Source organism: Polypterus senegalus, chromosome 5 (genome assembly GCF_016835505.1).
Source record: "Polypterus senegalus isolate Bchr_013 chromosome 5, ASM1683550v1, whole genome shotgun sequence".
Lineage (NCBI taxonomy): Eukaryota > Metazoa > Chordata > Cladistia > Polypteriformes > Polypteridae > Polypterus > Polypterus senegalus.
Genome location: NC_053158.1, coordinates 107,026,274 through 107,054,200, shown reverse-complemented (window position 1 = coordinate 107,054,200; position 27,927 = coordinate 107,026,274). Strand labels below are relative to the sequence as shown.

At 39.3% G+C, this 27,927-nt stretch overlaps 1 long non-coding RNA gene across 1 annotated transcript; it reads right to left on the bottom strand.

Annotated features, from left to right (window-relative positions):
• Positions 1 to 18,544: 18,544 nt before the first annotated feature.
• LOC120529421 lies at positions 18,545 to 27,895 on the bottom strand. The gene is made up of 3 exons (XR_005633734.1): positions 27,758 to 27,895; positions 24,217 to 24,274; positions 18,545 to 18,903 (listed from the first exon to the last, which is right to left on the bottom strand). It is a non-coding gene; the product is annotated as an uncharacterized LOC120529421 (long non-coding RNA).
• Between the last annotated feature and the right edge of the window lie 32 nt (positions 27,896 to 27,927).

Sequence of the window (27,927 nt, the reverse complement as noted above, 5' to 3'; positions counted from 1 at the left end):
CAAGTTGATTTGGGAAAATTTTACAGCAGATGCCTTTCCTGACGTAACCCTCCCCATTTATCCAGGCTTGGGACCGGCAGGAAGAAACACACTGGTTTGTGCATCCCCTGTGGTTGGGTTTATTAATGGGTTTATTAATTTATTCCAGTATTGTTAGATTAACTAATTTGGCCAGTGGTAGATCAATCAAGTGAGCTTGATTTGTTGAAATGAATTTTTACACGTAATTGAATGAAGTTTTTCCAATTAATCTTTTTTTGTGTTAATATTTAAACTGGAATTTAATGACTGCTTTGTTTGTTATTCATCTGGACTTGTTCAATATTTGAGACATATAGTGCATCTAACCAAAGTAAAGTTACCTTGATATGTTCAACACTTATTCTTTTGAGGCTAATAAAGTAAATGAGACAAAGTTGTTGGCTTTTGTCAGCACAGGAGACTACAGTATGCCTGACACTACAGTAATAAAAGGTATCCTGTTTATTATGGCAAAAGATACATTTTCATGACAGTAATCCTTTGTAACCAGTAGATGGGGCCAACAAGCCCCAGAACCAATAATACCCCATACAGTCATGGGTTCAAACAATGGATTGCCAATTACAATATAAACAACGAAACTCTATTCTTTTCTTCTTCCTCCAGTTGAGTGTTCCCCTCATATCAGACCTGAAACAGCCTCTGGCAGCCTGGCATGACAGGGTTGCACTTATGGACTCCAGTTCCCATGAATTCCTTCCATCTTGATAGGAAATCATGCCATTTTTCAGCTGGGATGCCCTTCTGTCCTACATGGCTCTCACACCTTTTAACCTTTTTCTATGCATAAGCTGAGATGAATGTTAAATAGGGATGGGACGTTTATGCCCCGAGTGCTCCCGGCATGGAGATTGCATGATCTCCCTATACCTGTATATGTGTTTCTCCAGATGCTCTGGTTTCTTTCTACAGTCTAAAGTTATGCAGGTTAGGTGAATTGGTGTTGCTTAATTGACCTTAGTGAGTATGAGTGTGTCGATGGACTGATGTTCCATCTGGGCATTGTTCCAGTCACCGATGTTTGCTAGGATAGACTGCCATTCCAAATGTGACAGATATTCACATAAATTAGAAACCTTTTATAAAAGACATACATGAGCTGGTAAATTTCCATTGTGATGTTTCTTTGTGAACTTAACACAGTGAGCAGAGAATGAGGGATAAAACAACCAAATTGTAGATTATGCTCATTCCACAGACTCAGCTTTTCATCACTCTTATCTTAATGATATCAGTGAAGATGCTGGACTTCAGCAACACAGTTGTATTAATTAGCCTTAACCAAAATTTGTGGGTAAAAAGAAATCAGAATTTTAATTACATGTGATTAATATTTACAAAACTGTTTTTCTTTGAATTGGTATAGGAAACTGGTTCACTAATTAAAAATCAGAAAACCTTTTGTTTTCGGTTTGTTTTTAGCCTACACCTATTAGAAGTGGCAGTTTGTAATGTGGGCCACTAGGGCGCTGCCCCTCCAGATATTTTAAAAAGTCTACTTAAATTAATTAGGTAATGTGAAATAAATATAGTTAAACAACACGCCTAGTATCAATGCATGCCAACATCCATAAAAAATGAGTTCTGACTTGTATTTGTTTAATTTCTGTGTGAATAAAAAAAAAATTGTGTGAATTCCGATATTTCTGGAATGAAGGACGCATACCAAATGAGAGTCTATGTAAGTCCTTGATCTTTTGGCAAGCAGGTGACCTGAGGCTGCCCTTTGATTGGTTGCATTCAGATTTTTCTGGGGACACAGCTCTGTGTGCCCCAGACATGCCCACATTTATTGCCTGCAAATTAGTATTGTTTTATGTTTTTTTAATTTAATATGATTGGACAATTGTTGATGTACTATGTCAAGTTGACATCAATGGTTCACAATTCACACCCGCCTTTAACATTACGTAACTGTAGATGAGAGAGCACGTCTTAGGAGATGGAAACTTCAAGTGGAACTTCAGAAATCAAAGAAAATGTGGCTATTTCTTTAATGAAACACCCCTTCATAAATCTTTAAGTTGTAGAAAAAAAGAGGATAAAGGAGCTTGGACTGGAACGACCTGACAAATGAAATCAACTGTAGACAAGTAATTGAGGAAGACCATACACATGCACTTTTTCCAGCTCTTGTTATGGCAAATGGAATTGGCAAACTGGGTGTGATATAAATAATGCCTTTTCTTGCATTCCCTGTTTGCTGTTTCAAAGTGTTCGTACCGAGTGTTGTGGACAACGACCAGGGTATGAGATCTAAACATATGTCTGAAAAATTCAAGCGGCATCCGCAGTCATCCTAGACAATAGCATGAGGCTAAATTTTTTGGCAGGCTTAGTATTGCTGAACAGGTAGATGAAGGCTACAGGATTGGCATTAGAATGCACAACAAAGAGGGGGGCAAAAATCAACACATTCTGTTGAGAATAATAGATGAGATATAATGTGTTTGTAGTTAGTAGAATAGTGGTGAGTCTTGGGATGATTTTGGTTACAAAATCTGTGCCACTACAGAAATAAAGGTTAGGAAAAACTGCTCTAGACAATAGTATGAGGCTAATGTTTTTGACAGGTTTAGTGAAATGACTTAATTTAATTAAAAAGTAACTGAGAAATTTCCTGGTCTGAAGGAAAGGAGGGCAAAATTTATGTTCATGGAAATACAGGTGTCCTGATTATAAAGGCAGAATAAGATTTAGGTTGAACTTGTCCTGTGGGTTTAGTACAAGACAGATTTGGGGGTGAATTAGGTTTTAATATTTGTGGAATTTTGGTTATTACAATGTGAATTTGTGCCCAGGTGAGGTAAGCCTGGCAAACCTACATAGGACTGGGCAGACTGACAACAATTGTAGAATAAAATTAGGTTGGGAATGACTCCATGAGTGTGGTAAATGATAAAATGGGAAGCAAGACTTGAGAAAAATAAGAGGACTAGTGATTGTATGATGTGGGTTTATGGAATACTGTGGAAAAGGCAAAAGTCTTAGCACTCTATTAGCAGAGTTAGAATAAGATTTGGATTGGACTTATGCTATGTTGTGCTTATGGATATGTTATAGGACAGACAGAAGTCAACATTATTGGAAGATAATGGAGGTGGGGGTGCGGACAATAAGGTGTGGGTTTTGGCAGAATGTTGAAGACTGGTATAGTAGAAAATTTGAACTTGTTCCTTTCCACTTCTATAGGGCAAGTTATGAGAAGAATAAACAGACTGTGGATGTCACAGGGAAGGGTGATCACCTGGATTGCAGCAAATACAGGGGGATAACACTGCTCTCGGTGCCAGGTAAGGTCCTTGCTAGGGTAGTCCTCAATAGGATCCGTGATCACTTGCTCACCTACCAGTGACCGGAACAGTCTGGTGTTATGCCTAAGAAGTCTACCATCGACCGCATCCTGGCACTGAGGATTCTCATGGAGTGCAAACACGAATATCGTCAGAGTTTCTTTGTAGCTTTTGTCGATTTTCGCAAAGGTTTCGACTCAGTTGATCGAGCTGCCCTGTGGGACATTCTGAGGGTTCGCGGGATCCCCTCGAGGTTGCTGGACATCATGGGCAGCCTATACACTGGTACTGTGAGTGCTATGCACAGTGGAGGCAGAACCTCTGCGTTTTTCCCACTTGATTCTGGGGTTTGTCAGGGGTATGTTCTTGCTCCTACTCTGTTCAATGCTTGGATGGACTGGGTGTTGGGCGAGGTCATGGGGTCCAACAGCTGTGGGACATCTGTTGGTAAAGAAAGATTCACGGATCCTGACTTTGCTGACGATGCTGTGATCTTCGCGGAGTCAACGGAGGCTCTGATCAGGACGCTCGAGAGACTGAGTGAGGAGTCTGATTGTCTGGGCTTGCGAGTGTCCTGGATAAAAACCAAGATCCAGGCCTTTAATGACCTTTTGGGCACAGCCATCAGCAGTGTGTCTGTTTGCAGAGAGAGTGTTGACCTTGTTGAGATAGATTATTATTGGGGTTTTTTGCATTCTTTTCTCTGCAACGCTTTTAGGTCTCTTTTTGATGAGCTGCTGTTTCTTCTTGGCTTAGTTGTTGACGTATCATCAAGAACATATAAAATTATTGTCCTGATAGAGTCCTTAAAAGATATGTCCAAAAAGACAAATCTCGTCCCAAGATTTTTTTATTATAATAAGAGAAATTTCACTCCTGTAAATTATTTAAATCTTTAGATACTCAACATAAAATACCTGAACTGTATTATTCATTTGAAAAATGGAAGAGAGGGAAGAAAGGAGACATACCATTGGGTGTAAAATGACGTCTGTTCACATATCAGCGATAAGAAAGAGGGGAGAACTCTCAATTAGAGACTTCTAACAATAGATTTATGTATTTTACACACACACACACATATATATATATTATATAAATATATATATATAGTCACAAACTCGACAAAAGCCACAAAAAGGTTTGTGGCAACCATCCGTATATTGTTTCCTGGCTGCAAAATTAAATTAATAATTGTACAGAAATGTACAGGTTGGAGTCCAGAACAGAGCTGATTTGCTTGCCACAAAGATGTCAGCTTTAAGGGAGAGCAGAGGAAGTGATGTCATTAGTGAGGCTGGAACCGGAAATTATGTCATTGGCCCAGGGACCGGAAATGGCGTCATCAGCGCCAGGCAGAATTTCCCGTAACTGGTCTGCAGAGAAGTGAGAGAAAGAGTCAGTGCACTCCACCACCCCCTGGTCTGGTATGGAATTTCTCTCATTCAGGCCCTTTAGCTGCTTCCTAGGTGCATGTGTGTCAATGTATACAGTATTTATACTTCACATATTTATATTTTTAGATTTCGTGTTTTACAGTATATTTACATTTTACATTTACTAATTTTTTAATATTTTTAGGTATCAACACATTTGTTACTAATAATTTAATATACATAGTATTTTACTAATGAAATGAAAAACAGAGTACTCCTTCAGGCCAAGTTCATCCTTTTCTACTCGACTCACCTGGATGAGGTCAAGTGGTGTCTTTTACCTTTGACCCGGGAGTATTTCTGATACTAGGGCGTAGCCAGACGTAAGTATTTCTCGGTCAATCAGAAGTCCCAAAAAGTAGGCAGGATAAATCCCTGGAGCCATTCCCAAGGGGCACCCCCAGAACCTGACAAGTCTGACCTGCAGTTCCTAGCGTACCTTGCAGGTGCCCGTACAGGTATCATCACACAGGAAGGTTGCCACCTAGTGTGTTGGGGAGGGTTGTGTAATCCTGCCAGGTTGTCTGCCCCATCCTTCCACTACAGTGGCCTCCCAACCAGGTATTGTTCCTTGGTCCAACTCTGCTGGGATGACAGGGTACCCACTACTGCACTGGCATCTTCTACGTGTCTCCTGATTAATGCTGAAAGATCTTCTCTCAGTTTTTCGTGCTTTTGCAGGGCTGGCCTCCCATCCAGGCAAGGAATTTTGCTCTATCCTGGCCAGATCGCCAGCTCTTGCACACCGTCCATCACACATGTTATCAGCTACTGTATGTACTAAATATTCTCCTGTATATTTATAAAGTATAAAGGGTTTGTCTAAAAAGTACTAACACCCGTGATTACAATGCAAGGTGTATAGGGTGCTCTAAAGGTATCTTTGGTAAAATAAATTTCTTATATACTATTGGAGTCTGAAAAACCTTTTTATGTATGTGTGGTGAAGTGGAGCAGGGATTTTTCCCTATCACCACTTAATCACTCTCCAGAGAATCCAACTCAATTAACAGACAACTTGCTTTTATTTGACTATGACAACAGGCTGACTGTCAGCTTTCACACTGAAGCCCATTTTGATATTTCAATGTACATACATAATGTTGTATTATGAAATTAACATTGTAGTGAATGCACATGGGTGAGAATGAGTCACAGATCCCTTAATATTTCTGCAGCACTTCTCCTTCTTTCACAATGTGCATATTTTTTAAAATAACTAAAAGGAGAAAGGGCCATGCCCTCACTACTCAAAAGCACCTTTGATAGCCCTTTGGAGAACTGGTGGCTTTTAAAACCAATGCTCAAATATGAGATTGTGCAGCTGAATTATAGTAGAATGGACACCTTGCTCTGTAATATCTCATCCTGTGGAAGCAATTCAGTAAACATTCAACTTTCTTTAGTTTGGGTATGCAAAGGATCTGTTTGGCTTTACATTGAAATCTATTTTAATCTGCTGATGCATGTGCAGGCTTTTGTAATATAAAATGAAACTTGTAGTGAATGCACTTTGTAAGAAAACAAAGGGAACATGATACAGTAAAGGTTTGGGGGGATCTGCCCCGTATATTGTCAGGTTCGCTGTAAGGCAAAATAACTGTAGGTTAGAAACGAGAGTAATCTCTTCTAATCGAGTCAGATAACAGACTGAAGACCAGGAGGATCATCGGGTTTATATGGTGGAGAGAGAGGAAGAGCTGGGTCGTCAAGGGGAAGTAACGTCATTTAAGGGATGGTCTTATGCTGAAACAGGAAGTGAAGTTCTTAAGTGGTTCTTCAAGAAATGAGAGAAGGTATTAGTGCACATAATCAGTCCCAATGCGGCACGTCAACAATAACTAGACCCTGCTGCTGACTCCCATGCATGCGTGTGTGACAACTTATAACAAGTCAAAATTGCATTGCATGGCTGAAGTTTGGCTACCCATTACCAATTCCTTAAAATTCCTAGCCTCCCTGTGCTTCCTTAACTGTCTTCTTCTTCTTCTTCTTCCTCTTCTTCTTTCGGCTGCTCCCTTTAGGAGTTGCCACAGTGGATCATCTTCTTCTATATCTTTCTGTACTCTGCATGTGTTCTGTTACACCCATCACCTGCATGTTCTCTCACCACATCCATAAACTGTCTTCCCCTTTAAAAAATATATCTTAACCGAGAAAAGACCTTAACCCTCAGAAATGCTTATTGTAAGCCTTTCTAGAATCGGTGGCGTTTAAAAGTGATCCTAAAATGTATGAACTACCAGAAGTGCTGTAGCCGTATAGACACTTTTCCATATATCATCTTATTCTTTCAGAGCAAAGTAAAATACAAATTTCTTTATTTCAGCTTTGGAAAAGCGCTGACTGGCTTTACATTAAAGAACATTTTGTCATAACAAGAAGTATGAAGACACTACTAATATCAACTCCAATTTTTAATGCATAGCTGAAATTTGACAAAAAATCACCCATCCTTTAACATTTCTAGGCTTGTATAGGCACATTGCCCAATATGTTTTGTCCAAAGAGTGCAGCTCAATAAATTTCTTTACCTCAGCTATGATGATGAGCTGTTTGACATTTAAACTTATTTTTATTTGTTCACATGTGGGCAGGCTGCTGAAGTCAAACTTCTAATGAATGCACAAGTCTGAGAACATGCCATGCTTCCCTTAACATTCCATTAAATTTTGTTAGACCTGTCTCGTGTCACTGGCGTTTATAGACTCTCCTTATGTTTTAATGAGCAAGTGTGGCCGTGCCAACACTGTGCTCAAGAACACCTTCTCCAAAGAGCACAACTTAATAAATGGGCCTTTTTGTTTAGTTTGAGTATGACGTGGTGCTATCTGACTTCACAGTAAAACCATTTTGACATACTAACATGTACACAGGTACTGTTAATATCAATTCACGCTTATTCTACATGGTACAGGTTTAACAACTGTCACACACGTGCGCATGGGAGGCAGCTAAAGGGCTTGAGTAAGGGCAGTTCCGAGACATACCGGGATGTGGCAGAGTGCACTGACTCTTTTTCTCCCTTGCCTGCAGACCATTCATAGGAGATTCCACCTGGCCTTCTTGACGTCACTTCGAGGACCGAGCCAATGGAAGGAGACCTTGCTGGCTCCGGCCCCTGTGATGTCACTTCTGGGCTCGCACCAATGACGGAAGACCTACATGAGCCCGACCCCTTTGACTTCACTTCCTGTCTTCCCCTTTAAAAGCCTCCACCTTTTCCCTATTCCCTCAGTTCTGTTTTGGACTTGGTCTTGTGCACATCAGTGCTGTATTTATTGAAAATTGCTTTTGCAGCCAGGAAACCAAATTATACCGGTGGCTGCCCCAAATTTGTATATGATTCTGTCTCATCAACTATCCCTTAATATTTCTGGCACTCCTCAGCTTTTCCCCCAGTCTACAGTTTTTTAAACACAACTTACTTGAGAGAGAACAGTGTCCTTAATACAAGGAAACACTTTTATTAGCCTTGTTTAGAATCGGTGGTGTTTACGTTATTCTACTTTTTCATTCTTTTCTGTGTAAAGAAATGCTTTCTAATGTTTATGTGAAATTTGATCTTTAATCAGCTTCAAGAGCCCCCATGCTTTTAGTTAAGAACTCATTTTTAAGTAATATCTAGCATTTACTATATTAATTTTCTTCCAAATTTTATACACCCTGCTATGTCTTTTTGGTTAAATTGTAAATTTCACTGTTTCAGTCTTTCTTCTTCATAGCTCATGCTCTGCAGTTCTGGAATTAGTCTGCTTTTGGACTGCCTCCAGCAGTGATATGTCTCTTTTGCAGAAGCTGTTCTCATATTATTTACAATATTCCATAATTCAAAGGTTTTGAACAACTTAAAAATAACCTTTCTTGACAATCTGTAATGCCACATCTTAATATGTGTATCTTTTGTACATTTTCTCAGAGTGGAAACCAATGTGACTTCTTAGTCTTTCGTACTGTGGGCACTAAGCAAACTCCTGTCAATCATGAAGAATCCACTGCATCCACTTAACAGTGTCATCTCCAGACAGAGGAGTAGCTTCAGTGACAGACTTTTGTCACTGTCCTGTTCCACTGACAGACTAAAGAGATCGTTCCTCCCCCACACTATGCGACTCTTCAATTCCACCCGGGGGAGTAAATGCGAACATTAATTTTATTTTAATTCTTTTCATTTTTATTACTATTTAATTTAATATTGTTTCTTTGTATCAGTATACTGCTGCTGGATTATGTGAATTTCCCCTTGGGATTAATAAAGTATCTATCTATCTATTATATTTTCATGTTTTAGACACTTATTTATGTCCATATGTGCAAAACCTTATATATAACATTCATTAAACTTTATCTGCTATACTGTATATCTGCCCAACTGTGCATTCCATCCAAGTCTACCAGTAATAAATTTGCTTATTCTAGAGTGACTTCTGCTCTCACTAGGTAAGTGTCATCTCAAAGTGTTCCTGAAAGATCAAAATTTCGTCCATAATGATTACCATTATGGTGAGTAGGGCAAAGACTGAAAAGCAATACCTGTAAAGGTAACTGTCACATTTGTGTCTTAACTTGTGAAAACTTCCAAGACCATGCAGAGAATTCCAAGAGAGATGTTTTGGAACTCATATCTCAGAACCTGTTTTTCTCCTTACTCAGTAGTGTCACCCATGTCATACCTTTTAAGGTTAATGGAAAGTCATAAAAGGATGAATTCTCAAAAAGAAGAACATGAGGATGGAAGAGGGGGTCACCCATTCTGATCACACTACTACAAGTTACTGAGTGATACATGATGATAGAAAGTCTTCTTGAAATTCTGCTTAGAGTTGGTCTTGACTGTTGTGATAGATGGATGCCTAAGACAGTTCTCCACAGGCAGCAGTGTCTAGTTCTCTCTTTTGTTTAATATTTGAGATATCCTATATTTTAATAATCTTAGTGGAACTCCCCAAAGTATATTCAAAAAATGAAGAGGGAACAAAAAAGAGAAAAAAATAAAGTTCATGGTAGAGCCACTGATAAATTGAGGGTGTTGATACAGATGAAGGCCCCAATTAGCCGAGACCTGCAGATGTAGCATTCAATGCAGCAATGAGACTGGCAGTGAAAAGTCACCAGTTTTGAGTGGGAAATTCAAACCAGGAAGGGCCTCATTTCCATCAGCAACCATCAAAAACACCCTCTGCACTTCAATAGCATTGATGCCAACTGGCTATGTAAAGCTATCAATGCACAGTGCTAAGATTACATTGACAAGGCGTCTGAGCAGAAGTTACTGATTATCTACCGTGGGATGCATATACAAGGAAGTCACAGTAAAATAGATGAACTGAACTGACCAGAGGAAAAGGATCTGGAAGTAATTTAATCAATAACTTTGCTATTATGTTAAAAGAAAATCTAGCAAAAATGGATTAAAGCATACAGAAAAAATGAGCAAATTTAGGAATAAAAACAAAGCTTTTGGGTCTCACTGGTAAAAAGTAAAGCACAGGAATGCAAAATAACATCTGACAAAATAATAATGGCCCTAGAATCAGAATGCAATGCACTTTGTAATAAACCTGTGGTGTCTGAGGATAGATACAGAAGGAAAAACATCAGGGATGAAGGACTATTTGAAAAACGTCAAAGTCTCAACCCAGCAAAATTTGTAGCATCATTTTTTTCTAAAATATTAGAATACCTTGAAGACCGCACCAAGATCTTAACTACTTATTTCCTGCACATGTCTGCCTCAAAGTCTTGAGCCGAATATTTAGACTTGATAAACTAAGGAATAAAGAAAACTTGATGTTTCACCTTAGACACAAGGGGCCTCATGTATAAACAGTGTATATGCACAAAAATGTTGCGTGCACCCGCTTCCACACTCATTTCGAGATATCTAAAAAACTAAACTTGGCATAAAGCCACACACATTTTCACGGCAGCCTCACACCTTGCACACACACCTTTCTACTCAGTTTTGCAAACTGCTGGCACCCAGTGTCAAAGCAGTGCTACTGTTTCTGTGTCATTTTCTTTTTTTTCATATTTGCATCCATGACATGGGCATTATCAAATACACCAGAATTAATTGCATATTGTTTACAAATTTAATTCACTTGATTGTAATCATTCTATAACAATATAATGGTGCACAGAATGGCCAAACTGTTCCATCTACAATAGCTGCTTTAGCGTTGTTAGAAGTCAACGTAAATTGAAGAAACAGAAGAGAGCATGTATTTATAGATTATCTTGACTGACTTCCAAGTCAATTTAGATTTCCAAGAGCTATCCTCTTGGAGCTGTGTGCTGAACTGGCACCAGCTTTACAAAGGCAGACTTTGAGGAATTGTGCTGTTACCTGTTCCATTGCAAGTTCTGTCCACTCTTGGGTTTTTATCCACAGGAACTTTTCAATGTGAACTTGCTGACTGGTTGGGTATTTCACAAAAATCACTGAGTTGTGCCATGCCAACAGTATAACAACAACATTTATTTATATAGCAATTTCTCATATAAATAATGTAGCTCAAAGTGCTTTACAGGACGAAGAAAGAAAAAAGAAAAATATAAAAATAATATTAGGCAATACTAAGTAACAAAGAATAAAATAAGGTCTGATGGCCAGAAGAACAGAAAAAAACAAACAAAAAAAAAACTCCAGAATGCAAAAGAAAAAAAACCAAACAAAATCTGCAGGGGTTCTGAGACCACAAGACCGTACAACCCCCTCTGGGCATTCTACCTAACATCAATGACCTCAATCAGTACTCATGGTTTTCAGGATACACATGGAAGAATTAGATAATGATAGTCATGTGGACATCTGGCATTCGATACATCATTGTAATAATTGCATGATGCCTTGATCAGGTGGTGGTGCAGATCGCCACCACAGAAAATCAGAAAAAGAATAGCAGAGAAAGTAAGGGTTAGTACAGATTGTAGAGCCATGATAATAATAATAATTCAATGCTTGGGTGGTATAGGACGGTATTATCTGCTTGTCATCCAGATATATTAGATTTTCTTACACTGTGGTTGAACTGGGAAACATCAAAGAGCAATTCGCAGCAAGGTCTGGTTTTTAAATTTAATTGGAGTAGTCAGCTGCATGAACATTGCTATTGCAACTGCACTGGACAAGTTACATAAGCCAGGGATGAATCCACAAAACAATGAGCTGGCATTACATCATCTACAGTAGGACAGCCTATAAAAACAGCAACTCTGCACAGTTGCAGGTGCTTTTTCCAACTTGTGCAGCAAAAGGCAAGCAGTCCTTTTAAAGATAGTGAATCACCTCAAAGAGCCATATAAAGAGCAGACTATCTGTCCATTGCGGTGCTTGGTGCTGACACTACACTATAAAGGCACCTTCAGATAATTAATTTGCTTATGTAAATAAAAAGGATTTCCACTCTATTAATGTGCTGCTCTATAATTCACAGTAAGTATATCTCATTGTGCAAGCACGTAGCATGCTGCATAATGTGGCACACAATCGTGGCTTGCCCGTACCTGAACAGATGTAGTATGATGAACCTGACCCTGACCCATCAAATGATCAGCCAAAATGGACAGTGTTACAACTTCATTTGAGTGTAATTAGTGAATATAAAAACAGATAATCAGATACAGCATTTAATTTTTCATTTAATTTGTGATCAGTATCACATAGTACAGCCCTTTCATTTCTTAATTCATTGACCATACCTCTTACAGCATCCACTATTGCATTTTGTGACTCCAGAACAGCGTCCATCAGCACACAGCTAGATGGTTGCCCAGCAGTTTCTGAGGCAGAAGTGTTTGCATAGCCAGTGCCCGAGGATGTGCTGGGCACAGCAGTACTATCACCACATGGAGTCATGTCATTGGCACAGGGGTCAGCATTTGTATTATTGTCTGAAACAATAAACAGATGGTGGGCTGTGACTCGCTTTTCACGTTGACTTTGATATCTGACCACTTCTCATTTTTTTCGGACACTTTACGACTTTCGGAACTTGAACTTTTGAGTGTCTCCGCCACACACGTATCACTCCATCAACTTTCTTTTGTTGCTTATACCACTGCCTAAGCCAACAAATAGCACATTTTTCTTTGTGTACACTTTGCATTTGCTGAAATTCTTCTTTGTTCCATGCACTTTTGCCATTGCCTTTTAACAAAACACTGAACAGAAGGGGCTATTTATATTTATTTCCATATTCAAATATGCAAAATTCTGAAAGGAGTCAGGGTCAAGCTGTAGGCACGTGCGTGTGTGTTAAATTTCACATTCATTGGGATTTATAAAGGGGAAGTTTGTGGAACTTGGCATATGCACAGTTTTATGCATCTTGATTTTTTTGTGCATATTCACATTTTCAGGTTTGTCCATATGCCATGTTATAGTTTGAATCCTATGCACAGTGTTATACATGAGGCCAAATGAGGTCATATTCAAAAATAGCCCAATACATATATTCCTTGATTCTCTCCTACAAATACTGCAGAATGTTCTGCATTTTACAGCATTAAACAGCGCCTTCATAAAAGTGAAATCAAATACAATCTTTTTGGCTTGACTGAAAGTGATGGTTGACAGTCAATCTTTTATGTTCATCTCTCCAGAGGAAGCAGAACGAAAACTGTAAAGATTAATTCCAACAGTCTTTTAAACGTGAAATGAGCATTATAAAGACAGGAGTTAAATCATATATGTGGTATACAAAGACGAATACCAGCAATGAGTTAGAGCTTGACTTAGTATGTGTGTATGCAACTTGCCATATGTACTTATTTCAGTATAACAAGTTTGCCACTATTCCACTTTTTATACTATTTTTTCTTTTATCTGAACATGTTTGTAATATTTTAATCATTTGTTCTCTTTTACAGGACTTTAATACAATAGTAGCATAAGTATAGTATGACATAAAATTATGTGAATAATGTATATTTAGTGTTTATAGATCATATACCTCATAGTGTAGTTTATTAAGAATATGTGTAGCCACTATTTAATATCAAGTGAGAGCTTACATTAGTAAAATTCATAAGTGAAAATGTGTATTTCTATGTTTATATGCCCTTGAATGCATATATATATATACTGTATCTATTGTGGTACATGGCCGGCCGTTCATCATGACCAATACCCCCAGGCCGCCAGACGGAGCCCTCCTTGCAGCATAGAGGTGCCCCGATTTCCAGCAGGGAATTATGGACAATGGACTTTTAATGCAAAGCCATGCTGGATACCATGGGGGCCGCCAAGAGTCGCTGCAGGGAGGCCCAGAGACTATTTGTCTTACGCCCAAGAAGTATGTCATAGTCACGTGGACAAAGGGAACGATGTGCTTCCTGGGTGAAAAAAAAGAAGGATTTTTATCTGACCCGGAAGTGTTCCAGTTCACATGGACAGAGAGTGTGAAACGCTTCCGGGTCAATTAGTATAAAGGACTGTGGGAGGTCCCAGACGGACGAGCTGAGTTGGGAGGCAGGGTGGCTAAGCATCTGGGAGAGGAGGATTGTGTATTGTGATTGTTTTGATTTATTGGAGAATTGTGGAGAGGAGTGTGCTTTGTGCACTTTATTATTATAATAAATCCTATTATTGGACTTTTATCTGGTGTCTGACGTGGTGTCTGAGGGTACAAGGGTGCGAGAAAACCCTAATCTGTCACAATATATATATATTAGTGGAAGTTCAGCCCCAGACACAGACAAACACTGATGGTTCCAACACCCACGTTTATTTACATCTATTTACAAGTGTCCTGCACAAACACAGTGCCCCTGCACTAATCACCCTCTTTAAGTCCGGGCCTACCAACAGTCCTTCCTTAACCCTCTCCTCTCCTCCGAGCTCTGTCCACTTCCTCCCGACTAGGGGCTAATGACTGGAGGGAGACGGCCTCTTTTATTCCCACCCAGATGTGCTCTAGGTGCCCTTTGATGATCTTCCTGTGACACTTCTTAGTGTGGCGGAAGTGGCGCATGAGCACCCAGAAGCATTCCGGGTGTCCCTGGTATTCCTTCCCCCAGCACCTCCAGGTGTGGCGGAAGTGCTGATGTCCAAGGCTCCTCAATCGTCTGGGCGCCCCCTGACGGTGGCCACAGGTCCCTATAGGGTTGAGCTTTCATGCTCAATTCCCGTGGCCCTCATACCAACCAAGGTGGCTGCCCTGTCGTGGTCCAGGGTAGGTACAGTCCCTCTCCTGGTCCTTCCAGGTGTTGCGGCTGGGCACAGCCCCCAGCTGACCACCACAATATATATATATATATATATATATATATATACTGTATATATACTGTATATATATATATACACTATATATACTGTATATATATGCTTATGTATATACTGTATCTACATTACATTATTTATATTTCAGATGTTTTTTCATAACACTATCAAAAGAGTACAAAAAGCATAAAATATATCAAAACCCTGTATAAAAGATACTGTATGTATATCAATAAATATATGTATTTTGAAATATCATTCTCAATTATTTAAATACAGCTTTTGTATTGTTTTTTGAGGATACCATTCATTATTTTGGCCTAGGTCTATTTAACTTGTACTGTACTATTATAAAGATTTGAAATTTAATCTTTACTTCACTCCCATAAAACAGACACTCTGTGATGTTCTTTCAATCCAGCTACAATAAGAAAATCAGAGGTGTGGGAATTTTAATCCATGAACAATCCCACTTTTTACAGAAGAAGCAGCATCCAGTCCTAAAGGATGCTATGCCATTATGGTGGGGAATTTATTCAACTCAATTGTAATTCTGGTAAACATATGTGCACCTAATCTACATGATACAGAGTTTTTGCAAACTATATTCACATTGATTCACATGTACAAATAAGTCATTTTGTTAAAAGAAACCTCCCCAACTTTCCACATCTCACACCCATATGTATCTCAGAGGCTATAGTGGTTAGTCTTTATGAAGACTCAGACAGAAATTCAATAATATATACAAATTTCAATGAATTTTTCCTTCAATTATTATAGTAAAGGACCTTTCAATTAAAATTTGCATCTTAGAAAAGTTGATAAACTCAGTCTTACATAGAATACTATCTAGTTCTATAGATAGGAAGAACTCAACATGCATCAATCATTCTATAATACAACCAAAATTTTTCCATCAATCACATTTATCTAATTTAAAATTGTCTAAACTGTACCCAAGGCAAGATCCAATCTGTGACTGCTACCATTTAGCTCTAGCATCACTGGGCCATATGTTTTGGGAATACACATTAACATCAATCTGGAAAAAAATATTACTTACTTCTCAAACAGTCTTGGTGTTTCAATCACTCCTAATCCCTTAATGGCAATATCTGGTGTATGTCCAAATGGCATTAACTCTTTGATGGCTGAATATTTTTTTCCAAAAAACACAGTTTTCTAAAAATCACACAAAGCAATGGTTTCACACAGAAATCAATATAAAATGTATGCTGCTGCATGCTGTGGCCACCAATTCACCAGAGATGTGGAGGGGGCAGCCATGGCAGTCATGGCCACATTGCATCAGAATCTGGTGATGTTCCAGGCAAACTTTATTTTAGGCACGTTAGCTACAAAGCTGTTTAGTACTACGATCAGCTGGGGATCGATCAACTGGGGACTGATCAACTGATGATGGTACCTCACATAGTTTTTGATCACTTGTATCAAAACTGGAATCCAACAAATCAGAGTCCAATTCAGCAATAACATGCAAAACGGAGTATTTAGCTTTACGCATTCACTTTGATCTCTCGCCAGATGTCAATGCCATTTTTGCTGTTTTTTTTTGCTCCTTGCTACTTACACTAGCACAGGGAATTTCGGTCAAACCAATGAAGCTAACTTTCTTTCTGGCAAAGACAGTCCAACTAAAACATAATGGAGGGTTTTGTTACTGTTTACAGTTGATTACCACCGTAATACCCTTCCTTTTGACAAAAGTCAAAATCTGCCCTGATAGAGTTAAACGTGCAAAGGAATAAATCTATTATAATAACCTACACCACACTACTAGCATGCAGACTCGCTGAACTGGAAGAATCTCAACACACCTTCTATAACTCAGTGGGTAGGGGACATTCTGTATTATCTCAGATCTTAGAAGATATGTCCAAAATATTTGTAAAACATTGTAAGAATTCATTAATATTATTTTAGGATAAGCATGCAGGGCCATTGATTGACTCCCTTATGCTATTAATTGTTCTGTTATGTTTAAAAAGCTACATTTTTATCTTACATCTCTCTTCTTTTCGTATTTCTCTTGAATGGAGGTTGAATCTTATGTTTTCTTTCCTTCGTTTTTCTATTTTTCTTTTGTTTGTCTGTATTGATTTTTAAACAAATGGTTGTGCTATATTAAAAAATCCTAAATAATGGTTATCCTCACATATGATTAGAGTTAAGATTGAAATGGCACATCTGTTAGGGTCTTTGTCCCAGTTTCTTCTACCTTAACTTGTGGAAAGTTTCAGGAACATTGGGGTAATTCCAAAGGAAATGTTTGGAATTCCGGCACAGTAGAAAATGGCAAGTAAAACTAACAGCCACAGCTGGAGGACGCTTTGCAAAGGCAAATAGGCTCAGGATGGTTTAAACTTGGTCAACGTACAGAAAAAAGGTATGAAATTCTGAATTTAATGGAGGATGATGGTAATCTGGAGATGGTCAAAAACAATTGATAACAGTTTCATTACTGTCTTTTAGAATTTTGTGACAACAAAACGTGTGTTAAAACACCATTGCACCATTTTATTTTAGCAGACAAAATTAGTAAGGATCAGCAGCATTGCTTCAAAATGTAATTTCTGAAAGCATTTTCATTCAATTAGTTCATGAAGGAAGGGAACTGATGAGGTATTGCGACACCGAGAAGAAGCAAGAAAAGTTAGTGAGCATGTCTGTCCAGGAGATAGCATGTCAATGGCATCACCTATAAAGTCTAAAACAAGCTCTGTACATTCTTCAACACCATTGGCTTCCTCTGCATGCTTAAAATCAGAACTGAAAAAGTCTGCCTTGTTAGCCAAGAAAGAAGTACTGAAGAAAAGGCAGACTTTAGAAAAACAGGAAATTAAACGTAATGCTGTTAGGGAACAACTTGAACTGCAGGCTGCTACTAATGCACAACTTATTATGGTTTTACAAAAATATGAAGAGCTGCACAGAATAAATTATATGCAATGTAATAATGGAGACATGTCTTTGGTGTAATTAAAAATGAACAGGAGGATTCATTCCATGAACTTAATTTACCGTCCATTTTCAATTAGGACCTTTCAGCCTAATAACATGGTGAGAGGTGATGCAGGCAGACATGGTCCACACAATGGTGGTGCTAGACATTCAGAAGCTTTGTTTACTGTAATGCAATGCCAGAATGATATTACAGAATCACTGGTAAACCGATAATGTACATTACTACTTCTGGCAGGCAGTTTGGTGCAGTGGCTAAGACTTTGGATTTCAAATCCTGAGGTTATGGGTTTTAATTCCACCACTGACACTGTGAGCAATGACAAGTCATTTTACCTGCCTGTGCTGCATTTGGGAAAACAAAACAAATGTAGCTAATTATGTCAGCCAAATAAATAAATAAGAAATATTAATAATAACCCTAAAACATTTCCATCTTTAAAGCATATCCTCTGAAATATAAACTCTGTCAAGGTATTTGAACACGGCATGGAGAGTGAAACAGAGGACAACAGGAATCAGTTGTATTTTATGGAGCAGTACACCAGTGGCCATCCCAGGGATTTAATGAGAAGTTGTTTTCACATTGACTGAAAACAGGGTTACAGATACGCCAAGTGACACCTGAACGAACATTTTAGGGACAACTAAAATATCTCTGTGGCAAACATTGTGTAAGAGATCAGACATACGGTGATAAAGAGTTAGGACACCACCCTGGTGACTCTGTATAATTGAAGTTTGAAAAAACAAAGGAAAACATACAATAATTGCAGAGGTGTCATCTCAGAAATGAGTTCTCAATTGAACTGATGTTAGTCAGTCTAGTCTAGTCTTAGGTCCTTCGGGAAGGAAGAGGTGCATCCAGGTAGATGGACACTGGAGGTCATGTCAATGGTGGGATAGTTGTCAATCTTGTGGTCTGCAGAGGGAGTAAGAAAATGCATTAGCACACAGTGCCAACCCCTGGAGTTTCATTCACCAGAGCCCTTAGGCTGTCCCCTATGTACACCCAGGTGACACATACAGTTAGGTCCATAAATATTTGGACAGAGACAACTTTTTTCTAATTTTGGTTCTGTACATTGCCACAATGAATTTTAAATGAAACAACTTAGATGCAGTTGAAGTGCAGACTTTCAGCTTTAATTCAGTGTGTTGAACAAAACGATTGCATAAAAATGTGAGGCAACTAAAGCATTTTTTAACACAATCCCATCATTTCAGGGGCTCAAACGTAATTGGACAATTGACTCAAAGGCTATTTAATTGGCAGGTGTGTTCAAGTCCGTCGTTATTTCATTATCAATTAAGCAGATAAAAGGCCTGGAGTTGATTTGAGGTGTGGTGCTTGCATGTGGAAGATTTTGCTGTGAACAGACAACCGCTCAAAGGAGCTCTCCATGCAGGTAAAAGAAGCCATCCTTAAGCTGCGAAAACAGAAAAAACCCATCCGAGAAATTGCTACAATATTACGAGTGGCAAAATGTACAGTTTGGTACATCCTGAGAAAGAAAGCAAGCACTGGTGAACTCAGCAATGCAAAAAGACCTGAACGTCCACGGAAGACAACAGTGGTGGATGATTGCAGAATCATTTCAATGGTGAAGAGAAACCTCTTCACAACAGCCAACCAAGTGAACAACACTCTCCAGGGAGTAGGCGTATCGATATCCAAGTCTACCATAAAGAGAAGACTGCATGACAGTAAATACAGAGGGTGCACTGCAAGGTGCAAGCTGCTCATAAGCCTCAAGAATAGAAAGGCTAGATTGGACTTTACTAAAGAACATCTAAAAAAGCCAGCAAAGTTCTGGAAAAACATTCTTTGGACAGATGAAACCAAGATCAACCTCTACCAGAATGATGGCAAGAAAAAAGTATGGAGAAGGCGTGGAACAGCTCATTATCCAAAGCATACCACATTATCTGTAAAACACGGTGGAAGCAGTGTGATGGCTTGAGCGTGCATGGCTGCCAGTGGCACTGGGACACTAGTGTTTATTGATGATGTGACACAGGACAGAAGTAGCCGAATTAATTCTGAGGTATTCAGAGACGTACTGTCTGCTCAGATCCAGCTAAATGCAGTCAAATTGATTGGGGGCGTTTCATGATACAGATGGACAATGACCCAAAACATACAGCCAAAGCAACCCAGGAGTTTATTAAAGCAAAGAAGTGAAAAATTCTTGAATGGCCAAATCAGTCACCTGATCTTAACCCAATTGAGCATGCATTTCACTTGTTGAAGACTAAACTTTGGACAGAAAGGCCCACAAACAAACAGCAACTGAAAGCCGCTGCAGTAAAGGCTTGGCAGAGCATTAAAAAGGAGGAAACCCAGCATCTGGTGATGTCCATGAGTTCAAGACTCCAGGCTGCAATTGCCAGCAAAGTATTAGAAATGAACATTTTATTTCCAGTTATTTAATTTGTCCAATTACTTTTGAGCCCCTGAAATGAAGAGATTGTGTTAAAAAACTGCTTTAGTTGCCTCACATTTTTATACAATCTTTTTGTTCATCCCACTGAATTAATGCTGAAAGTCTGCACTTCAACTGCATCTGAGTTGTTTCATTTAAAATTCATTGTGGTAATGTACAGAACCAAAATTAGAAAAAATTTGTCTCTGTCCAAATATTTATGGACCTAACTGTAAGCTTTAAGTTGCCCAGCCATTAAAACAGAAAAGAGCAAAGTACTCAATTCTTATGCCCCTTTCCTAACTGGTTGCAGTAGTACAAAGACAGATATGGAATACAAGGAAGAGATGGACAGTGCTGTCAATAAGCCTGCAATTAATTCTAAGCTCCCATATGACTTGAGGGAGAAGTGGTGGTGTGTGGTCTGTGCTGTTCAAGAGAAACAAAGGTGTAGAACCAAATGTAAAGGCATTTTTGAGTTTCTTAGTATACATTCTAAGATTGCATTACACCTTTTGTTTAGGGACTTAAGTGATAAGAACTAAGAACAAAAAAACTCTCCATTAGGCATCAAGTCAGAGAAAATAGGCAATGAAACAAGCTTTAGCACCACATCAACATAAGTGAGTAGCCCGCAAGGCTTCCAGCACAGATTTAAGCTCAGGCGAGAAAGGATAAATCACTCCCAGGATTTTATTAAATAAGCCTTTCTTTTTTGTTTTTCAAGATGAGCACACAACAGTGTAAAAAAAACACTGCAGAAATCTCCCAATAAAGAAAAGTTGGGTTTTCTCATACGCAAGGATCTGCGCTTCAGCTTCTTGAAAAGATACAAGCATATGAGAAACAAATGAGTATATACTAGGAGGAGAAATTAGGCTGCCAGTTCTGTTCTCTGATACACTCAACAGTGTTGCACATAAAAATAAAGACGAAGCAACACATAACGAAATACCTCCTGAGGAAACTAAGCCAGCAGTGATCAGTGGATTTGTGGATGCAGAAAGTAAAAAATGTGCCAGTACTGGGGCTGGGAACATAAACAGCATTCTTGCCACTATTCCAGTACAAGTAAAATCTAAGAATGACAATTAGGTGCTTACTTCATATGCATTTCTATAGCCAGGTAGTAATGCTTTTCTTTGCAGAGAAGAGCTTATTAATGAGGTAAATATGTTTGGGGAAAAAGTTCAAATTCCGTTGACCACTATGCAAGAGCAATAACATGTTTAGAGTACCACTGTAACAAATGTGGAAGTGAGAAGTCTGAACGGTAACAACTTCATTGGCTCAATAAAGTTTTCTCTCTGAAAAATTCAGGCAGCAAATAAAACATCCCATAGCAGAATGATGTAGACTGGTGGCCTCACAATCTTCTTCTTTCGGTTGCTTCCGTTAGGGGTTGTCACAGAGGATCATCTTCTTCCATATCTTTCTGTCCTCTGCATCTTGTTCTGTTACACCCATCACCTGCATGTCCTCTCTCACCATATCCATAAACCTTCTCTTAGGCCTTCCTCTTTTTCTCTTGTCTGGCAGCTCTATCGTTAACATCCTTCTCCCAATATATTCAGCATCTCTCCTCTGCACATGTCCAAACCAATGCAATCTCGCCTCTCTGACTTTGTCTCCCAACCGTCCAACTTGAGCTGACCCTCTAATGCACTCATTTCTTATCCTATCCATCCTTGTCACACCCAATGCAAATCTTAGCATCTTTAACTCTGCTACCTCCAGCTCTGTCTCCTGCTTTCTGGTCAGTGCCACCGTCTCCAACCCATATAACATAGCTGGTCTCACTACTGTCCTATAGACCTTCCCTTTCACTCTTGCTGATACCCGTCTGTCACAAATCACTCCTGACACTCTTCTCGACCCATTCCACCTGCCTTCACTCTCTTTTTTACTCTCTTCTGTACTGCTGATCCCAAATATTTAAATTCATCCACCTTCACCAACTCTACTCCTAGCCAATATCCTGTATTAATGCAGAAAAAGTAATGCTGATTGGTACTAACACGCCAAAGACATTAGAACTTGAGAAGGCCATCCTCAGTTTTGACAAAGGGCCTTATGCTTTGAAAACGGTATATGAACCATTGAAAAAGGGCAACTGTAATTGAACAAATCATGAATTAACTCAGGTACCGTTAAATCAAATATATGTGACCAAACTTGAAGAACTTTGGATTAAGCAATTTAAATATGAATATCATGAAGATAGACAAGAAGAGCAGTTGCAAATGTCAGATGCAGATCTTTTGTTTTGTGGACAGGGTGTTTCATTCAGCCCAGTTGATAAATGGACACTGCTATATTGGCCTACTGTTAAAGAATAAAGAAGTCAGAATGCCTAACAACCACACTTTACAAGAGCAGCTTAAATTAAATTTAAAAAAATCCTTAAATGCACTTTATTTAATGTGAACTATTTTGCTTTCATGGAGATATCACCTAAAGGTTGTGCAGTGAAAGTCTTAGCCTCAAAAATGGAAAGGTGTGGTATATTCCACATCATGGGGTATACCGTTCTAAAAAACACAACATTCTCCTGGTATTGAATTGCAGTGCTTCTTATCAAGAGACCACAATAAATTTCACAACTTCTTCAGTGGGTGGACCTTACTAGCACACTGATTGGAGTAATTAGAAGGTTCTACCAAGAAATTGTGGCATTGATGGTTAATGTGGAAGCCATATTCCACCAGGTTAATGTTCCTGCAGGGAAGCAGATTTACTCAGATTCTAATGGTGGCCAGATGGTGACATTAACCAGGCTTTAGAACAATACAGGATGTAAGTGTTTTACTTGGCACAGCTACTTCACGAAAATGTGCACGAGTTGCTTCAGTCATAGAGTTTTGTGTAGTTTTTATGTTGATAACTGTGTGAAATCAATTAACTCTGCTGGACAAGCTGTGACTCTTTACCATAGTCCTCAATGCTATCTGTCAGACACTAGGCTTTAAAATATCAAGGTGGATTAGCAACACCCAAATGGTGTTAGAAGACATCTCTGAGGATGAAAAGGGCAAAAGAAATAAAAAAAACCTTGACCTTGATTTTACTTACCATTGAAAAATGGCATTAAATGTACAGTAATGTGTATCTAGTCTGACTGCTTCAGATTTAGAGTTGAAATTCAGTCCAAATCTCTCATCAGGAGATGTTTACCGTTCTGGTTGAGGTGACCCACTGGGAGTCTTAGCGCCATTGATGTTACCTGCAAGAAGAATTTTGTGAATCTATTGAGATGTTGCTGTGTCAGAGCAATAAGCTAAGCAGTGGTCCAGATGGATGCAAAATCTGTATCTGCTTAGTTAATTTGAAGTCCATGGATGTTTCAAACCAGCATGATTTGGAGAACTTATTTCTCCTCAGCTGCATCATTTCTGTGATGCTAGTGAAGTAAGCCATAGGACAGCCACATACTTAGTTCAGCAGAGCTGTAGCAAACAACTCCATTGTGCTTTTGTCATGGGAAAGGCTAGAGATGTGCCACCCAAACTCACAACCATCTCCCTCTTAGAATTAATAGCAGCAACTTTATCAGTAAGCATGGGCCACATGATAAGAAAGGAGCTACGGCTGCTACTAAAGTACTCTGTATTTTAGCCAGATAATATGGTACATTAACAACTAGATGACAATGTTCAGCATATTTGTGGATAATAGAGTATTAGCAAATCTATAATAAATAACTAGGTTAATGCTAATGCCATAACTTATTGTTTTCCACTTTTAATTGATTTTGCTAAAATAAAATTAATGAATATGGAAAAAAGAAATGTCATTTAAACATTACTCACTAGGATTTTAGAGCTGGAGATTGCGGTCTGGATAGTACTGATGGTTCAAGTTTTCCTCCTGCAGGTGAAAAGACATGCATGTTTGTTAATTGTTGATTCTATATTGACTGTGTGTTGGTGGGTACTGGAGTGGTCCCCCGTGCCATTGTCCAGGGTCGGTTTTTAGCCCTGTAGCTAACCCACTCATAGCCCTGATTTGGATTAAGTGGCTTGGGAATATTATAATATTAGAATCAAGGCTCTTTTGAAAGCTTCAGGAGCAAGATGTTTATAAAACAGAACAGAAACCAATACATTTAATAAAAGAGGCATATGGTGAATAAGCACAAAAATATTGTCCAGATATTATGTACTGCGCAAAAGGAATGAAGCAACACTCAAGGGTAGATATGTACCCTTGGGGTACATTTTAAAATGAAGACCGCCATTCTACATAATAAGAATCCATGGGCATAGCTCCAAAAAAAACTTGAGTTGAAAATATTAATAATAAAAAATATGTATTGAATGTGTACAGATGTGGAGCTAGAAAACTTCTAATCTCAGACATTAGACTACAAAAGCAAGGCCTCACAGTCCGAAATCTAAAAAAGAAATTTTTTAAAGTAATTGTGCAGATGCTTGTGCAGCAGATAAAAGGAAAAGTTAACATTTTGGATAATGAAAAAGCAGAGTTTACACTAAATAAGATAGCAACTTGGCAATTATTCCTACAGCTGACAGGGAGGCAAACATAACTACTAGAAGATGACAGTTTACACATCCTCCAAATATGTACGTGAATGTTTTCTCTGAATACTAAACTTGTCCTCCCACATCCCAAAAATTGTACATCTATTGGTGACTCTAAAATACTGTACAGTATATTGCCAAAAGTATTGGGATGCCTACTTTTACACACACATGAACTTTAATGACATCCCATTCTTAATACGTAGGCTTTAAAATGGAGTTGGCCTACCCTTTGCAGCTGTAACAGCTTTAACTCTTCTGGTAAGGCTTTCCACAAGGTGTAGGAGTGTGTTTATGGGAATTTCTGACCATTCTTAGGCGGAGTGGTGGCTTTGAGGCTAAGGATCTGCACTGGTATCCCGAAGGTTGCCGGTTTGAATCCCTGTCACTGCCAAAAGAGATCCTACTCTGTTGGGCCCTTGAGCAAGGCCCATAACCTGCAATTGCTCCAGGGGCTAACCCCAAGGGGTATGTGAAAACTAACAAATTCCTAATACAAGAGATTGTATAAGGCGAAATAAAGAACAAAACAAAAATAAGAATTCTTCCAGGAGAGCCTTTGTGAGGTCAGGCACTGATGCTGGACGAGAAGGCCTGGCTCACAGTCTCCACTGTAATTCATCCCAAAGGTGTTCAATAATGTTCAGGTCAGGGCTATGTGCAGGCTAGTCAAGTTCCTCCACACCAAACTCATTCATCCATTTCTTTATAGACCTTGCTTTGTGCACTGGTGCGCAGTCATGTTGGAAGAGGAAGGGGACATCCCCAAACTGTTCTCACAAAGTTGTTAGCATGAAATTGTCCAAAATGGCTTTGCATGTTAAAGCATTAAGAGTTCCTTTCACTGGAATTAAGGGGTCAAGGCCAACCCCTGAAAAACAACCCACACCATAATCCCCCCAAACTTTACACTTGGCACAATGCAGTCATGCAAGTACCGTTCTCCTGGCAACCACCAAACACAGACTCAACCATCAGATTGCCAGACAGAGAAGAGTGATTTGTCACTCCAGAGGACACATCTCCGCTGCTCTAGAGTGCAGAGACAGCGTGCTCTACACCACTCCATCTGACGCTTTTCTTTGCACTTGGTGATGTAAGGCTTGGATGCAGCTGCTCGGCCATAGAAACCCATTCCATGAAGTTCTCTACACACTGTTCTTGAGCTTTTGGAGGTCTCTAGCTATTGACTCTGCAGAAAGTTGGCGACTTGTGCACACCATGCACCTCAGCAGGCGCTGTCCCTGCTCTGTGATTTTATGTGGCCTACCACTTCATGGCTGAGTTATTGTTGTTTCCAATTGCTTCCACTTTGTTATAATACCCTTAACAGTTGACCATGGAATATTTAGTAACGAGGAAACCTCATGAATGGACTTATTGCATAGGCGGCATCCTATCAATTTACTACGCTTGAATTCACTTGAGCTCCTGTTAATGACCCATTCTTTGTTTGTAGAAGCAGTGTGCATGCCTAGGTGCTTCATGTTATACACCTGTGGCCATGGAAATGATTGGAACACCTGAATTCAATGATTTGGAGGGGTGTCCCAAAACCTTTGGCAATAAAGTGTATGTTAAGTGTGAATAATTGTGCCCTGTGTGATGGACCTGAGGGATGGTTCAAGACTTGCATCCAATACTCCTAAGGTAGGCCTCTCTCTCTGGCTTTCCTTTTATTTATAACAAGCCATGATGCCTGTTGAAGACCAAGGGAGGAGGAGGAGGTTGGGAGCATGCACTGATGCAGCGTGTTGCCACACCCACCACAGGATTCCAAATTAGGACCAGAGTGCAACAGTGCAATGGGTGACACCTCAACACCACACTAGTTTGAATGCAATGGAACAGTGAGAGGTTTTTTACAGCGGCTGGGGTGCCAACCAACCCCCCTGAAAACAGGTAATAAAATAATTAAAAATACTAGGGGGCTTTGCCCCCTGCTCGCTTCCCTCACCAACCACCCGGCCTATGCTACATGCCAGCCACTTTGCGTCTCTGCCGCTAATGTACGTGGATGTAACTTTCACCAAACACTAAATATAGGCCAACATACAAGTCACAACATACATAGATTAGCATGGGGCCCCTATACTCGTGGGGCCCCGGGGCAACTGCCCAGCGTGCCCATGCATTAAGATGACCCTGTTGCTTCCTCTAAATTTGTAATGGAAAAATGGGGCCATTAGATGGATGGGTGGCTGATTTTTGATTTTGACTTAAACTTCTATTCACCCTCCAATAAAAAACTGCTCCCTTTTGTATTAAGAGACGCACCATGCAAGTTGCTTTCTTTATAAGATGTGATTTGTATTTGCTTGGTAACATTTTGCAGCCCACTATAAAAAAAATGTATTCTTTGTAAATTTTGTATTTTCTTGTTTAATGGGTTAAAGCTATTTGCCTAGGATTGACATTTAGCAAGGCAGGGCGCATTCACAGGACAGGGAAGTAAAAAAGTAAAAAAATAAACAAGCAGAGTGACATTTGACTGTGCAAGGAACCCACAAGCCTCAGAAATAAACTAGAAAGAACACAAGAAAAGCATCTGATCCGGATATAATGCAGTAATGTTAAATCTGCTATAGAAAAACCCGTTTATTTTTGATTTATATTTATTTCGCAATTTAGGCAATGGAGAAAGTAGTTGCTTTAGATTTTTTGCGCACTTTAATGTAAATCACTGATTTTTTTTTTAATTTAAAATCATTCATCAGTTTTTTTAGTCCCCCGACATGCGACCCTGATCTGTTTGGATTGAGCAGGGTATAAACTGACATGACATGGCAATTACATGAATCATAATTACCTGAAGCCTCGGGATGGTCGGGATGCCGGTCCATACAGCCGCGCTATTCCAGCAGCACAGGACTTGCCAGGACGGCTTCCCCACACCCGACGCCACTTATCGTTTCCCGGCCTGTGGGTGGAGAGCACTGAGACGTTAAAACCGTTTCCAGCTCCACACCGTTCACCTGG